This window comes from Sarcophilus harrisii, chromosome 3 (genome assembly GCF_902635505.1).
Source record: "Sarcophilus harrisii chromosome 3, mSarHar1.11, whole genome shotgun sequence".
NCBI classification, from domain to species: Eukaryota; Metazoa; Chordata; class Mammalia; order Dasyuromorphia; family Dasyuridae; genus Sarcophilus; species Sarcophilus harrisii.
This window is the reverse complement of record NC_045428.1, coordinates 81,955,037-81,972,183: the sequence shown is the minus strand read 5'-3', so window position 1 is coordinate 81,972,183 and position 17,147 is coordinate 81,955,037.

The following is a 17,147-nucleotide window of genomic DNA, read 5'->3' as shown; positions in this document are numbered from 1 at the left end:
ATTTTTATTTTATTAAATTTTTAAAAAGGGTTATGCACAAACAAATCCAGTGCAGCCAAGATTAGAAGAGAAGCAGAAAGCTGGGGAAAATTTTTACATCCAGTGTTTCTGATAAAGACCTAGTTTCTAGAATATATAGAGCATTGACTCATTTGTAAGAATACAAGCTATCCTCCAATTGATAAATGGTCAAAGGATATGAACAGTTTTCAGATGAAGAAATTAAAATAATTTCTAATCATATAAAAATTGCTCTAAATCACTATTGATTAGAGAAATGCAAATTGAGACAACTCTGAGCTACTATTTCACACCTCTCAGATTCACACCTTAGGACAGGAAAAGATAATGATAAATTGTTGAAAGGGATGTGGGAAAACTGGAACACTAATGCATTGTTGGTGGAGTTGTGAACTCATCCAACAATTCTGGAGAGAAATTTGGAACTATACCTAAAGAACTATAAAAAAAACTGTGCATATTCTTTGATCCAACAGAGTCTCTATTGGGTCTGTATCCAAAAGAGATCACAAAAAAGTAAAAAAAATGATCCACATGTGGAAAAATGTTTATAGCAGCCCTTTTTGTAGTGGCAAGAAACTGGAAACTGAGTGGATGCCTATCAGTTAGAGAATGGCTGAATAAGTTATGGTATATGGATGTAATGGAATACTATTGTTCTTTAAGACATGATGAACAGGCTGATTTCAGAAGGACCTGAGAAACTTACATAAACTGATGCTAAGTGAAGTGAGTAGAACCAAGAGAACATGTCACAAGAAGTAACAAGAAGAGAACAGTTCAAATAGCAAGATTATCTTATGATCTACTGTAACGGGCTTGGCTCCTTTCAACAATGAGGTGATTCAAGGCAATTTCAATAGACTTGTGATAGAAAGTGCCATCTACATCCAGAGACTATGTAGACTTAATATGGATCAAAGTATAGTATTTTCACCTTTTTTTTTCAATGGTAGTGGCATTTATTTGCTTGTTTTTTTTTCTCTTTCTTATGGCTTTTTCCCCCCCTTTTGATCTGATTTTTTTCTTGCACAGCATGAGGAATATAGAAATATGTTTAGGAGAATTGCACATGTTTAAGTAAATTGCTTGCTGTCTAAAGAGGGGGAAGGAAGGAAGAGAAATATGGAACAGAAGGTTTTGCAAAGATGAATGTTGAAGACTATCTTTGCATATATTTGAAAAATAAAAAGTTATTATAAAATTTTTAAAACAAGAAAAATACTGCTTAGCAAAAAATGTAATTGGGAAAAGTTTAACAAAATAAATTAAAATACAATATAACATACAAAAGACAAAGTTAGCTGAAAATAATGCATAGTTACAGAGCCCAATAAATGGTCAGATAGAAACTATCATTATATTGATGAAGCGAATATTAAAACTTTATCTTTCTTTGAGCTCTCTCTGCAAATTAGAAAAAAATTAATTCTTAAAATCCTCTGTTGTTAATCACCCATTTTTTTCCTTGAACTTTCTTGAAATTCTTGAAATCTCTCTTAAACAAAAGTTTGTTGAGTTGAAATGAAACTAGATTAAGTCTTGCTAAAAATTTTGGGATATATAGGATCTTTAAATATTCAGGAACTGTAGGGGAAACCGCAGTCAGAAACCCCTCAAATTTAAATATATAATAATCAAATATTACTTCCTGACTTTTGTTTAAAGGGAAGATAGAATGCTGTGCCAGCAAACCTAGTTAAAGAGAGGATTTGGCTGGACATTTCTTTTAATAAACATATCTCTCCAAATAAAAATATAAATGAAAATTTACACTGTGTGTGGATGTATGTGTGCCCCTCAATTTGAATACACTCAAGTATCTATAATCTCATTTATTTGACTAGCCTTTACTTAAAGAGCAGTTAGGCAAATTTGTGTTTAAGCCCAAGGGAGACATATGTTTGTCAGAGAAGAGTCCAAATAGAAGAGGAATTATCCATAGATGGTGAATTTTTTCTAATGGTCCCATTTGTAGATAACATGGTGTTGATGGCTTCTAGCATTGGTATAATAGAACCTCTTCCATGAAATCTAGTCACTCTAGAGACTTGGTGGGTATGTTGTAATGAAGATTCTTATTCAGTGCAAGTTGGATTAAATGGTCCCTGAGGTCCCTTCTAAATCTGAGATTCTGTGACATTGAAAGTCAAGCATTCATTACTGTCATGGAGAATGCCCTGAACAAAATGATCTGTGTTATCTTTCAATGACTCTTAATATATGCATACTAAGTTAGAATAGAGACTTTAAAGCAACATTTTGCTCTACAAATAAATTTTCTTTCTTCCTTTTTTAATGAAGTGCATGCTTTGGAGGCAACCACCTAATTCTTACTTTCAATCTCACTGCCAGTTCGGGTCCAAGAATATAACTACTATATCCCCTCATAGCTCTAAAATGGAAAAGACTGGGGGAACAGTGTGTTTTACATATGATATCCAAAAAGCCCCCATTGTTGTGCTTACCATTTGATTATCAGTTAATCAGCCATACTTAATTAGCTTTTAAATTTTGATATTTCTTACAATAGCATAGTTTGGTAAAGTTGCTATAAAAACAATCTATAATATATTTTCCCATAAATACATATATAGTTCAGGAGAGAATTAGGCTAAAGTTTGAAGAATATATGTAGAAAAAATATAACTCATAATTCACAGCAAAGCTCTGGAAAGTCTTTTTGCCTGAATATTCAAGATGTTTTTTATTAGGCATAGTGTAGCTTTTTTGCTGGATTCTCACTAGAGCTCCCAATGTAGACACTGCTGCAAATTCTGATGATGCTAGGATATCATTGATAAGATATTAGAAGGCTTATTCTTCTCTAGATAAAGGGGATAAGAAGAGTGTGGAGAGACCTAGGTTGAAGTCAAGATATTCTCTTTGCCCTCCAAGTGATTTTTCTGGGACATCTGGGGCAACTCGCTACTTTCTCTATCATCAGACATCCAGGTCTCTCAGGTTCTAATTAGTTTCCTTGTTTTAAACAGGCTCTGTAAGGCATTATCAAGTTCCTCATCTAATCAGACTTCCTGTATATTGTTACTACAATTCATCCATTAGTTCTTAAGGATTTTGCACATAGTCTAAAAAGTCTTTTATTATTCAAGATGTAGTCTCATCTGATAAATGAATTAGGGCTAAATAGTGTAGAGCTAATTTTTTGATCCCATCCTTATATGCAATCAGCAAACAATAAATATCAGGTTCTGATATTTGACATATTTTTCTCTCAGTTGTGTGATCATGAAAATAGGATCTACTATAGACAATTGTATGTAAAAGTTTGCTTCCCATGTGAGATTCTTTCTCATCAGTCAGTTATTGAAGACCTGTGGGAAAAAAGTTCTTCCCAACAAAGTTCTTGCAATTGTCAATGATGCAACATCTAAAATACATATATTTTTATTAGTGCAAAGGTTAATAAAGGAGATGCATAATCATCTGCTTTGCTGTTGGATCCTAAGGATAACAGGACCTTTCCCATCTAACTTTCAAATGTAACTACCTGTATGTGTTGTCTCCTCCTTTAAAATATCATCTTGATTCTTTTTGTACAGCAAAATAACGTTTTGGTCATGTATACTTATTGTGTATCTAATTTATATTTTAATGTATTTAACATCTACTGGTCATCCTGTCATCTGGGGGAGGGGGTGGGGGGGGTAAGAGGTAAAAAATTGGAACAAGAGGTTTGGCAATTGTTAATGCTGTAAAGTTACCCATGCATATATCCTGTAAATAAAAGACTATTAAATTAAAAAAAAATAAAATAATAAAAAAATATCATCTTGAGAACAGGGACTGTTTTGCATTTCTATTCATATCCCCAGCACACTAATGTGCACATTAATATATGTTTATATTTTACAGAAGCTTAGATCTTGGCAGAGACCCTCAGATACTATCTGTTATAGCTAATCCCTATACAGGAATTATTTCCATTATATCTTCCATTAGTGGTCAGTCAACTTTTACTATAAGACCAGCAGTGATGGAGATCTCATTGTGTCTTGAGGTAGCCTAGCCCATTCCACTTAAGAAGTCTGGGGTTTTTTGGTGGATTGTAAGCTCAGTATGAGTCAACAATGTGAATATGGGAGTCAAGGAAATTAATGTGATCTTATGCTTCACTGAGAGAAGCATATCTAAGAATAAAGCAATGCCAATCCCACTATACTCTGTATATTATGGTCAGTTCTGAGTTTCAGTCCTTAAAAAGGACATTTATAAGCAGGACATACAGTATCCCAAGGAAGGCAAATCAAGATGGTGAGGGGCCTCAAGGTCATGATATTTGAGGATCAGTGGAAGAAACTGTGGGTGTTTAGTTTAAAAAAGAATTAGGGAAGATATGATAGTTATCTTGAATTATTTGAAAGGCGAAACATCTGGAAGATTAGACTTGTTCCACTTAGTCCCAAAGGGAAATGAATGTAAGTTACAAAGAGAAAAATTTACTATTGATGTCAGGTAAAGTCTCCTAACCCTACATAAAAGTGGAAGAGGCTGTTATGAGAAATGACCAGTTCCTTCTTTTATTTTTTTTTAGGTTTGAGTTGGACTAGATAGTCATCAAGATGCTTCCCTCATTGTGAGGGTCTATGTGATTCTGACATGATGCACCTAATGATCCCATTACCTTTCTTGGGCTGTCATGTCACACTCTCAACTTATATTGAATTTGAAGTCTTTTAAAACCTCCAGATTTTTCTCCTATGAGTTGTTATCTCTCTATTCCCATTCCATCCTACATTTGTGAAATTGATTTTTTTTTAACTTGAATGGAAAACTTGATGCCTAAGAGATTTCAGTTATTGATGAATGTTCAGTTTTCTAGACCAGTGATGTCAAATTCAAAGAGAAATAGAAAATGAGGTCACTAACTCATACATAAGGATGCATTTTATTTAGAAAACCACATATATAAATGATCTGTTTTAATTCATTTTTCATGTATTTTGTTAAATATTTCCCAATTTATACGTTAATCCCGTTTGGTCATATTCAGGAGTTTTGTGAACCCCATGTTATCTGCAGTCTGCTTATTTGACATCTTTATTCTAAACTTTTGGCTATCATCTAGACATTAGCTATTTTCCCCTAGCTTTGTGTTGTCTGCAAATTTGACAAGCATGATTTCTATGCCTTCATTCAAACCATTCAGAACAATATTGACTAGGACTGAGGACAGATTATTCTAATATAAGCTTCTTTTCAAATTGACATCATCTCATTAATGGCTACTCTTTGGGTCCAGTCCACCTGAAATGCACTATCACATAATCTCCACATTTCTATCATATCTGCAAAAATAGCCTGAAAGACTTTTCCAAATAATACTTTCCTTAAACCTAAAAATATTATGTCTATAACAGTCCTTTGATCTGTCAGTTTAGTTATGCTGTCAAAAAGGTTAGCATCTAATATAATTTGATTATTTTTAAAATAAAGTTATGCTAGTTTTTAGTATCACTGTTTCCTTTTTGAGACATTCACAAACCATCCTTTTAATAACTGTTCCAAAACTGCCAGGAATCAAAGACAAGCTCATTGGTCTATAGTTTAAAGATTCTTCCTATTTGAAAAAGAGAGAGAGAGAGAGAGAGAGAGAGAGAGAGAGAGAGAGAGAGAGAGAGACATAATGATCCTTCTCCATTGCTAAGATGTTTCCCTTCTCTTCAATTTAAAAAATCACTCACAGTGGTTTAGCAATAATTTAATTTAATATCCTAGGTATAGGCTTGCATAAATCATGGGCTAGGTTAGCCTATACCTTAGTGTGGAGATTCAGTTGACTTGATTTCATTGAGAGTATTTATCTTGGATTTACATTTCCTGCTAATCATTTTCTATCCTTCCAAGCCCAAAGATCTTTCCCTTAGGAAAGAAAACAGATGTATGAGAATTCAGAGAAATGAGAAGTTTTCAAAAATGAAATTCTGAAGATACAGGCAAAAATTATTCTCATAAGAAAAGACAAAGTTATCTACAGAGACCAATGTGGCTCTAATAAGGATCACAATGATCAATTCAGATTTTTAAAAGATATATGTAAACTATGGAAGTAAGGATAAGTCTATGAGGAGGAATAGAATAATATTAATCAGGCCTGACACATATATCTTAAAGTTTATAAAATGACATAACCAAATCAACTTCCTTATTGTTGACTATTATTGTCATTCCTTCCACCTCAAAACCTCTTCCTACCCCCAATATATCTTTTAAAAAATCTTTTTTTTTTGTATTGTCCTTGGCAAATCTTAACAGCTTTAGTTTTGGTCCTCCAAATCTTTTTCTCATACAATTATGTTATTCATCTGTTGCTTAGCCTGCTTACTACAATGCAGGACATAAAATCAAGAAGACATAGATTTATATCCTACCTGTGAAACCTATTAACTGTATGATATTGGCTAAATTACTTAATACATTTGATCATTTCCCCCTCATCAACAAAATAGACATAATATGTCTAATAGTCTCACAGGACTGTTGTCAAACTCAAATGAGAAAATGTAAATTTTGTCCTTATTTCCATTGTTATAGTTATTGTGCATACTGTTCTTTTGCTTCTGGTTTCTTTAATGTTAATGGATTTATATAAGTCCTTCCATGTTTCTCTGAATTCCTCATTTTTGATGTCATTTGTGGTATAATAATGTTCAATAGCAGTTATATGCTATGATTTGTCCCATCATTCTCTAATCATTGAACACATTTTTAAAAGTTGTTTGCCATTACAAATGGTTTCTATAAATATTTTGGGACATATGGAATCTTTCTGCCGTTGACCTCCTGGGGATATAAACATTTTAGTGGGATCACTGAGTCAAAGAATATGAAAAATTTGGCAACTTCCCTCCCATAAAATTGTTTTTATCTCATTTCAGCTGAGGATTATAGCACTCCCTCATCCCCTAGACGTATGTAAGCGCACAAATACTTTTGTGTGTTATTTATTCCCAAGACATAAATACAAAACCTTTATTCAGAAAAAAAAATCTTTTTAGCAGCTCTCTTGCCTAAATGTTGGGATAAACTCCCTGTTTGCCACACCTGCTCACTACTTTGATGGCTGAGTAGCTGGGGACTCCTGAGCAAGGCTTAACTTGTTTAGAACAGGCTTCTTAACTTTTTGGTGATAGGGGTGATGCAATCTGCTTTTAATTGGCACCACTTCTTAATGCAGACAGAAACCAATTCAATCTAGGAATCCAATCATTTAATTAGATCTATCCAGTTCATTCTTTTTTGTCATGTATTTCCCAGGACTTTCCTGGCTTCTAGACACTGTCCCAAGTGGTGGGCTGAGGCTAAATTTATATATCTAACAGCAAACCTCAAAAACATTCACATAACACAGAAGATACATTGTCTCACCATATAGCAAATGGAATCCAAACTTTTTTGTTCAAATCTGATTTTTCTAGTAGAACTATCAACCTTTTTTATTATACTACTGATGTTCAAATATTTCCCTGTACTTCTCTGGATGCTTGTTTGTCTGCCCTTTTTGCTTTTTTTTAAACAAGGTTTTTATCCTCAATATACTTGCAAACCATTAGAAAGATGAAAAAATAATTAATTGCTCATGACTTCACTCACCTTTTTTTTTTTTTGCAACAACAACAACAACAACGATAAAAGGTAGTATTGTATAGTAGGAGCATTCTTGGTGTTGGAATCAAGAGTCCTGGGGTTAAATGTCACTTCTGACAATTATTATGTAAACCTAAGCAAGTCATTTTAATTTTGATGGATCCCACTTTCCTCTTCTGTAAAATGGAGATAGTGATACTTTTTTTGGACATTTATTATTATTATTTTAATAATATTTTATTTTTCTAAATACATGTAAAGATAATTTTCAACATTCATCTTTGCAAAACTGTGTGTTCCAAATTTTTCTCCCTCTCTCCCTATTCTCCCTCCCCAAGACAGCAAGCAATCCAATATGGGTTTAACATATGCAGTTCTTCAAAACATAATTCCATATTTATCATGCTGTGAAAGAAAAATCAGATCAAAAGGGAAAAGCACAAGAAAGAGGAAGAAAACAAGCAAACAAATAACAACAACAACAAAAAGATGAAAATACTATTCTTTGATCCACATTCAGTCTTCATAGTTCTTTCTCTGGATGAGAAGGCACTTTCCATCACAATCTATTGGAATTGCTTTGAATCACTTCATTGTCGGAAAGAGCCAAGTCCATTATAGTTGATCAGATAGTGACTCTTTCACTACCTATCCTACAATATTGTTGTGGAGAAAGTGTTTTACAAACCTCAAAGAGCTAAAGAAGTGTGAAATATTATTAGTAATATTTTCTATGATACTTTTTATGCTTTGGGTATTTTTCCTTCTTTGAGATACCTTAAAAATGGATACTTTGGTGCCTTTAAAATTGTGTTACTCTCCACATTGATTTCTTCTGTGTATTTGGTCAGATTTGGTTGTTCTCTGACATTGCTCATTTTCATTTCCTCATATAATACTGAAGGGAAAAGAGGGAAGGACAGGAGAAGAGGGAAAATTTGTTAAGCACTTATTATATGCTAGGTACAGTATAAGGTATTGGGGATATAAATGAAAGCAGTTGAAATAATTCCTAGCTTCAAAAAAGATAATACATAAAAGAGACCTGGAAGCAAAGATGTAGAGAGATATGCACATGCATATACATATATGTATATGTGTATATGACTGTACATAAATACATATACATATATACTTATATTTATCTTATATTTATTTATTTATACATGTCTATACACTTGAGGGGTCATGACTACAGATATTTTGGGAGTACTGTAGAAGCCTGGAACAAAGCAAGCTAAAGTCCAAACTAACCTATCAAAACTCAGATAGGTTCCAGGTTCTAATTTTCCAAAAAGGAATGGAGATGATGGTCTTTGTGGAGATGGCATAGCTAGAAATGTCTTTGGAGGATCCAACTGTAATGATTCTCATATCACTGATGATGAAAATAAAAATGTTAAAATATACTGTAAATTATGTAATTATATTGGGGGCTGAGTTACAATTACAGTTATTTCTTCTGTAGATTATGTGTATACACCTGTATTTATGAATATAAACTCATAAATCTCACAGTAGAAGGTGCTTCAGATGCCATAGAATCTCAGCTGGAAAGAACTTTAGATGCCAGTTAGTCCAACTCAGACCTGACTGGGAATCTCTACTACAATTTCTCTTTTTAGATAACTCAATTTTCTCAAGAATGAAATTAATGGAGTAGAAGATAATAGGGACAATTTAATTTTTGTAAATCTTCAGGCTAGTTGCTTCCAATCACATCAAGCTCTGTGACCCCACTTAGAGTCTTCCTGACAAAGATACTACCATTTTCTTCTCCAGCTCATTTTACAGATGAGGAAACTGAGGCAAACAAGGTTAAGCGATTTGCTCATGCTCACACAGCTAGTATGTGTCTGAGGTCAGATTTGAACTCTAGTCCTCCTAACTTCAGACCCGGTACTCTCTATCCACTGTGCTGTCCCAGCTGCCCCTAACTACAGTATTGCTAAAAACAAAACAAAACAAAAATAACTTTTATGTATAAGCTAAAAATAAAGTTGACTCTAAGGTGTTAACTTGCTGAATGAGCACAGTTTAATATCAAGGAAGGATCTTATGGTTTTCATGGAATAAGAAATTGTGGGAGCTATGAAAACTTGTGTTCTCAAATCATCAGGAACAAATTTGGACATCAGTCGATCCCAAATCAATAAGTAAAGCATGAAAATCTGCTCCTTTCTGCCATTCTGAATTTAGATTTGTTTTAGTCTTGGCTATTAAGCCAGATAAAAGACATGATTTGGATCCTGTGACAGGTGTTAATCTACTTCAAGCAATGATTTGTAGGATCTCTCAGTTTCCTGCCTCATGTGAGCAGGGAGAAGCCTCTAAATAAACATTTAATACTAAGTCACCACCGCTGTTAGTTACCCTGCAAGCTATGACATCACTAAAAAACAAGAGGTTTACCCACAGTTCTGAGTCATTGGGAAGCCTGACCCTGAAGCTTCTGTTGCAGAGCCTGAGGGAAACCTCCTTCTCCAAGGATAAGGCAAGACTAGACGAGCCCAAGAGCCGGGGAAGCAAGGAGGTTTGACTTGTCAATCTGGAATAATAGCTAACACTTATGTAATGCTGTAAGATTTGCAAAGCATCTTACTTGTATGTTATTTCCCTCGATTCTCACAACAGTTCTGTGAGATAGGTGCTGTTATTATCTCCACCTTACAGTTGAGGATTCTGAAATTGAGAGCAATTAAATGACAAGTCCAGGGTCACACAGTTTTAAGTAGAATTTGAACTTGGGTCTCTATCCCCGGTACCACCCAGCTGCCTAACTATCTATCTATTTCTAAAGAAGATAGTAGAGAGTGTTATGCACAAACCTGCAGGAGACCCAGGAAGAATCTCTCCAATCCTACACCAGACTATAACAGCCTAAGACAGGAGCTTGCCCTGATCTTGGATAAATAGCGTGACATATTGCAGCCTGACCATTACCCAGAGCCCACAGGGGCTGCCTAATTAGAACCTTGGTGAGAAAATCAGAAGTTTTGGAAGTTTAGTTCTTCCTTCCTCTCTGTACACTTTCTCATTTTCCTCCTTTTCATTATTGTTTTCTCTCTATTTCCTCACCACCAGCTGCGCCTTGAGAGAAAGAATGAGGAGCAAGCCTGTAGACTGGGAGGATACGACTTAAACGTGGGAATTGGAAAGCATGATGTTGATTTTTCTGTCACTCAGGAGGCAAGAAAGAAATAGGGATCCAGAAATCTCCCTCTGTATAGTGTTCTCCCATTTAGAAGGAAAGAGCAGCACAAGATTAAATAAAGAAAAATCAAAAGGAAAAGAAAATCCTTTGACCATCTAGAATCCTTTCTTAATTTTTACACAGGGAAAACCTGTTTTTAACAAGACACTGTTCTCCATTCAATGGGGAAGTCTCTGCATCAACCCCCGGCCTCCAGATAAGAAGCTTCTCTTAAGTGTACACATGTTATTAGAAGTGCTTGATCAGAGTGCCAACTCAGGAGGAGCTAAGAGCATTAAGTGGTTCTGTCTGTCACATCACCTCCCCTGGAATCTGACCATAATCTGGCGAAAATGCACTGCCCACTTTAAGGGGTAACTTCCTATCGCTAGAATCATTTTTCCTACTTAGGATATCTCCACAAAGGCTTCACTAGATTGGTTGTACAATCATTTTATATTAATCAGAGCCATTTTTACATACATATATACATATGCATGTATGATGTATCTCTATTACATAATGCATATTACATATTATAAATATATGTGTGACTGGAATCACCATCTTCCCTGAGTATTTTCTCAGGGAAATACTTATATGCTTAAGTGTGCTGTATGTGTATGCATTCTCCATTGTTATCTTTTGTCATGGGAAGTCCTGGGAGGGAGAGGCCAGGACTTTATGATAATCACAAACAGAGCACTTAATATTTATTATTCCTTCATCTCTTCCCTACCAAAAAATGTATATGGATGTGAGGAGTAGGGGACCAGTCAATAAGCCCAGTCTTTTTTTTTTTTAATTTTTTTTAATAAGTCCAGTCTTGATGAACATTTGCAGCATGCTGTCCCGCCATGCACTTCAGATCATGGAATTATCTCCAGTCAGCTTACCACATGAAGGAAAGAAGCCTTTCAATTGGCTGCTTGGCCAGAATTGTGATTGCTTACAAAAATGTATTAATGTGATGATTGAGGTCATTTTCTGGCTTGTATGAAAATGCAGAGACGAGTCATGAGCATTTGAGCCTATCTTTGCTTCTGTCCCTTTGTGCTTGCCTTTTCCTGATCTTCCATGAAAGCACATTAGACTAGGTTTACATCTTGTGAGCAGGGAAAAATCAAAAGTTTGAGCCATAATGGGTCTAGGAGCTGGGGTTCCTGCCATATTGGACAGATAGCCAAACCTATTTAGAAGTGAAGTCCTGAGGGATTGTTGGACTCAGTATAGCAAGGATTGAAAGCAGCCAAGGAGGAGCTGTGACTCATCCATTGTCCAATGATGAACACGATGGGACAAATTTAGAAAGTGTTTTAAATTTAAAACTACTCTCCCCAGGACTAAGATGTTATAGAAGAGAGTGCCCCTAGATTTTGGGGAAAATGTACTTCTGTTCTTGCTTTATCTTCTCAGCAAATATTCCTTTGTAAAAGCTAATTGATTAAAATTGGATAAAAGAATCAAGGGCACCGAGCACTGGAAGATGTCCATGATTTAAAAGAGATATTAAGTGTAACTGGCAATAATGTATGTGTATATATATATATATATATATATATATATATATATATATACATATAATAATGTATATATATATATATATATATACATATTAGGGAGAACATTTTAGAATGGGGATTGGAGCTGATAACATCAGATAAAATGGAGGGGAGGATAAGTAGGAAGACAAACACAGTGACAGAGAGAGACAGAGAGATCCAGAGCCAGTATCTTGCTCTGGGTACTCAGCTAATCAAAGGAGAGTTGGGGTAAGGACATTCAGTTTATAAAAGGCTACAAATTCACATTCTTAATCCTCACCTAAGGATGAATTAGTCAAAAGAAATTATAAGCATAGATCCTTTATTGGGAGCATTGACTGGAAGTCAGAGTTCCACTTCTCCCCTACTCTCAGAGATTTAGAAAAATAAAAAGCAACCCAGAGTTAATTGGCATAATTCAGCATATGTACCCCAGAGTAAGGATTCATGGAGAATTGAAAGATATCATCACTGCCAAAAAAACCTCATTGAGTAGGACTGCACTAGTGGGATGCATTGGTGAAGGGAGGGAGGAAATACATTCTATGACCTCTCCAAACTCAAGTTCAAAGCAGAGGTCTACTGGAGAGGGTCAAGAAAGGGATGTTCGCAGAGCCACCTGAAAGAACTTTTGTGTAGGTGAAGGGTGGGGTTGTAGGATCCATGTGGAAAGTATTGGAAATCTTTAAATAGGATAACTAGAGGCCTTGTTCACACATACACACACACACATGCATACACACACCCTCCACTTGAAACTTAAAATACTGAGCCCCCTGGAGAAGGGGATATTGATCAAATTATTGGGTTATCTTTTATTAATTTTGATTGTTCTATTCAAGGGGGTTTTGGTGCACAACAAGTCTAGGCAAAATGTTTCATTGGTGTATGAGAAGCCTCTGATTGGACCATCTCCTATCTGGTGCCATTATCCTGCTGGGTAATATGAATTCTAATCTCCATGAGGCACTGAAAACTGCAATTATTACCCATAGTACAAAGAATTGTGGATTGTGAAAAGAAAAAATAAGGTATCTCTCTCTTTTGATAGGAAGAAAAATCATTGCAGTGGCTCTTTAGGACTTCATTCAAACATACTTCCAACTGCTGGAACTCAATATTGTATCAGGATAAAAAAAAAAAAAAAAACTGAGCTGATTCAGTCTTGGAAAAAATATAAATGTTAAGTTGAATATGGTTTTGTCCAGGGATTCTTAACCTTTTTAGTATGCCATAGGTCCTTCTGGTACACAAGTGAAACCCTTCTCAGAAGAACATATTTAAATATATAACATAAAATAAGATTACAAAAGAAACCAATTATGTTGAAATGCAGTTATCGAGATTTTTTTTTAAAGTCCATGGACCCTAGGTTAACAAACCTCATTCCACGCTATAGTTTAAGGTTCCTATGCCAAGACACTGAGGTCCTCAGAAGAAATCAAAACAGACCATGAAGTTTTCTTTGAATTGGGTATCATTAAATTGATATCACCTTTTGATGTTCCAGAAAGAGCTAGAGACAATTAAACTCAACCCTTGAACCCAGAATTCTTCTAGACCATGTAAAAGCATGGAGGGAAGGGAGAGTGGGATAAAAATTTAAAACACAAGGTTTTACAAGGGGGAATGTTGAAAATTATCTTTGCATATATTTTGAAAATAAAAGGCTATTATCAAAATTTAAAAAAGAAATGCTAGCTATAACAATAAGGCAAGAAAAATAAATTGAAGGAATAAAAATAGGCAACAAAGGAATAAAACTAATATTTTTTGCAGATGGCATCATGATATACTTAAAGAACTTTAATAATCAATAATTGTTGAGACAATTAACAATTTTAGAAAGTTGCAGGATATTCAATAAACCCATATAAATCATGAACATTTTTATATATTGTCAACAAAACCCAACGGGAAGAGATACAAAGAGAAACTCCATTTAAAATAACCGAAGATAATATAAAATTCCAAGAGAAATCCATGGATAATATGAACACAATTACAAAATACTTTTCACACAAATAAAAACAAATCTAAACAGTTGGAAAATATTAATTGCTCATGCATAGATTGAGTCAATTAGATAAAAATCAGAATCCTACCTAAATTAATATATTTATTCAGTACCTTACCAATCAAACTATTAAAATATTATTTTATAGAGCTAGATAACATAATAATGAAATTAATCTGGAAGAACAAAAGGTCAAGAATGTCAAGGGAATCAATGAAGAAAAAGTGAAGGAAGATGGTCTAGGGTCATCAGATTTCAAACTATGTTATAAAGTAGTAATCATTAAAACAATCTGATACTGGTTAAGAAATAGGCAAGTTAGATGGCGCTACAGTGGATAGAATCTGGGCCTGAAGTTAGGAAGATTCATCCTCCTTACTTACTAGCTCTGTGACCAAGAACAAGTCACTTAATCCTATTTGCCTCAGTTTCCTTATTTTAAAAATTATCTGAAAAGGAAATAGCAAACCATTTCTATCTCCTTGACAAGAAAACTCCAAATGGAGTCAAGTAGAGTTGGACATGGCTGAAATAATTCAACAACAATAACAACAAAACTGGCTAAAAAATAAAAGTGGTGAATCACTGGAATAGATTAGTTATACAATACACAGTAGTAAGTGATGGTAGTAATTTAATGTTTGATAAATTTACAAGCTTTTTGGGTTAAGAACTCATCATTTGACAAAAATTGATGGGAAAACTGGAAAGCAGTTTGAAAGAAATTGATATCATAATGTGGATATCATAAGTAAATTAGAGGAGCAAGGAAAAATTTACTTGTCAGCCCTATAAATTAGGGAAGAATTTATGGTCAAATAAGAAACTGAGAAGATTACAGAAAGTAATTACATGAAACAAAAAAAAATGTTTTGCACAAACAAAACCAATGCAAACAAAATTAGAAGGGAAAAGCTGGGAAATCATGTTTTGAGCAAATTTCTTTGATAAAGGCCTTATTTCTCAAATAAATAGAGAAACGAGTCAAATTTGTACAATTAAGAACTATTTTCCAATTGATAAATAGTCAAAGAGTATGAATAGGCAGTTTTTAAAAAGAAAAAATCAAAATCATCAATAGTTACATGAAAGAATACTCAAAAATGCAATTAAAACAACTCTAAGATACCATGCTGACATGGTATCTATCAGGCTAATATAAGAGAAAGGGAAAATGACCAGTGCATTGTTAGTGAAGTTATAAGCTGGTCTAGTCATTCTCGAGAATAATTTGGAAGTATGCCCAAAGAGTTATAAAACTGTGCATACCCATTGACCAAACAATACCACTACTTAGTTCTGTATCCCAAAGAAATCAAAGAAAAGGGAAAAGGACTTATAGTACAAAGACATTTATAGCAGCTCTTTTTATGGCGGCAAAAAATTGAATACTGAGGGGATGCTTATCAATTAGGAAATAGCTATGTTGTGATGGAATACTATCATGCTAAAAGAAATGATGAACAGAATGAAACAAGATGATTTCAGAACAACCTGGGAAGACTCATATGAACTGATGCAAAGTGAAGTAAGTAGGACCAGAAGAGCATTGTATAAAGCAATAGCAATATGGTAAGATTATATACTGTGAAGATTTAGCTACTCTGATCAAGACAATGGTCCAAGATAATTCCAAAGCGATCCATGATGAAAAATAGTATGCACCTCCAGAAAGAGATCTAAGGAACTCTGAGTACAGAGTGAAACATTCTCTTTAAAGTTTTTATTTTTCTTGTTTCTATTTTCTTTTACAACATGGTTAATGTGGAAATATGATTTGCATAACGCCACATGTACAATTAATATCATGTTGCTTGCTTTATCAAGGGGTGGGAAAGAGTAGGAAGGAGAGGAAGAATTTGGAATTCAAAATTTTTAAAAATGAAAGTTGGAGGCATCTAAATGGTGCAGTATATATAGAGCATCACCCCTGGAGTCAGAAGCACCTGAGTTCAAATCCAGCCTCAAACATTTAACACTTACTAGCTATGTGACCTTGGGCAAGTCATTTAACCCCAATTGCCTCTCAAAAAATGAATGTTAACAATGTTTTACATGTAATAGGGAAATAGTGAACAAAATAAATAAAAATATGCATTTTAAAAAGAAAAGAAAAATTGGTGACACACTACTGAAAGCAAGCTTGAAGGAATGGTGCAGTGGTTTAACTGAAGTGGTTTGGGCTTCCTGTATTTTTCCTTCTTGTATCTTTGTTGTGCTATACCTGCCTGAAGGGCCCCATGTGGTGAATGTGTGTGTGTGTGTGTGTGTGTGTGTGTGTGTGTATGTTCATACCTTGGTTGTCTATGTGAGTCCATGATCCTAAAAATATATATAACACACATGCAAAAATGTTTGTGGCAACCCTTTTTGTAGTAGTAAGAAACTGGAAACCGTGTGGATGCCCATCAGCTGGAGAATGAATAAGTTTTGGTATATGAATGTTATGGAATATTATTGTTCTGTAAGAAATGATCAGCAGGATGATTTCAGAGAAACCTGGAGAGACTTACATAGACTGATGCTGAGTAAAGTGAGTAGAGCTAAAATGTATACGGCAACAAGAAGATTACATGATGATCAACTCTGATGAACTCTTTTCAACAATGAGGTAATTCAGGCCAATTCCAATAGACTTGTGATGGAGAGTGCTATCTGCATCCAGAGAGAGAACTGTGGGGATTGAATGCAGATAACAACATAGTCATTTTCACCTTTTTTTGTTGTAGTATGCATGGGGGCATTCTCTTTCTAATTTTTTTTC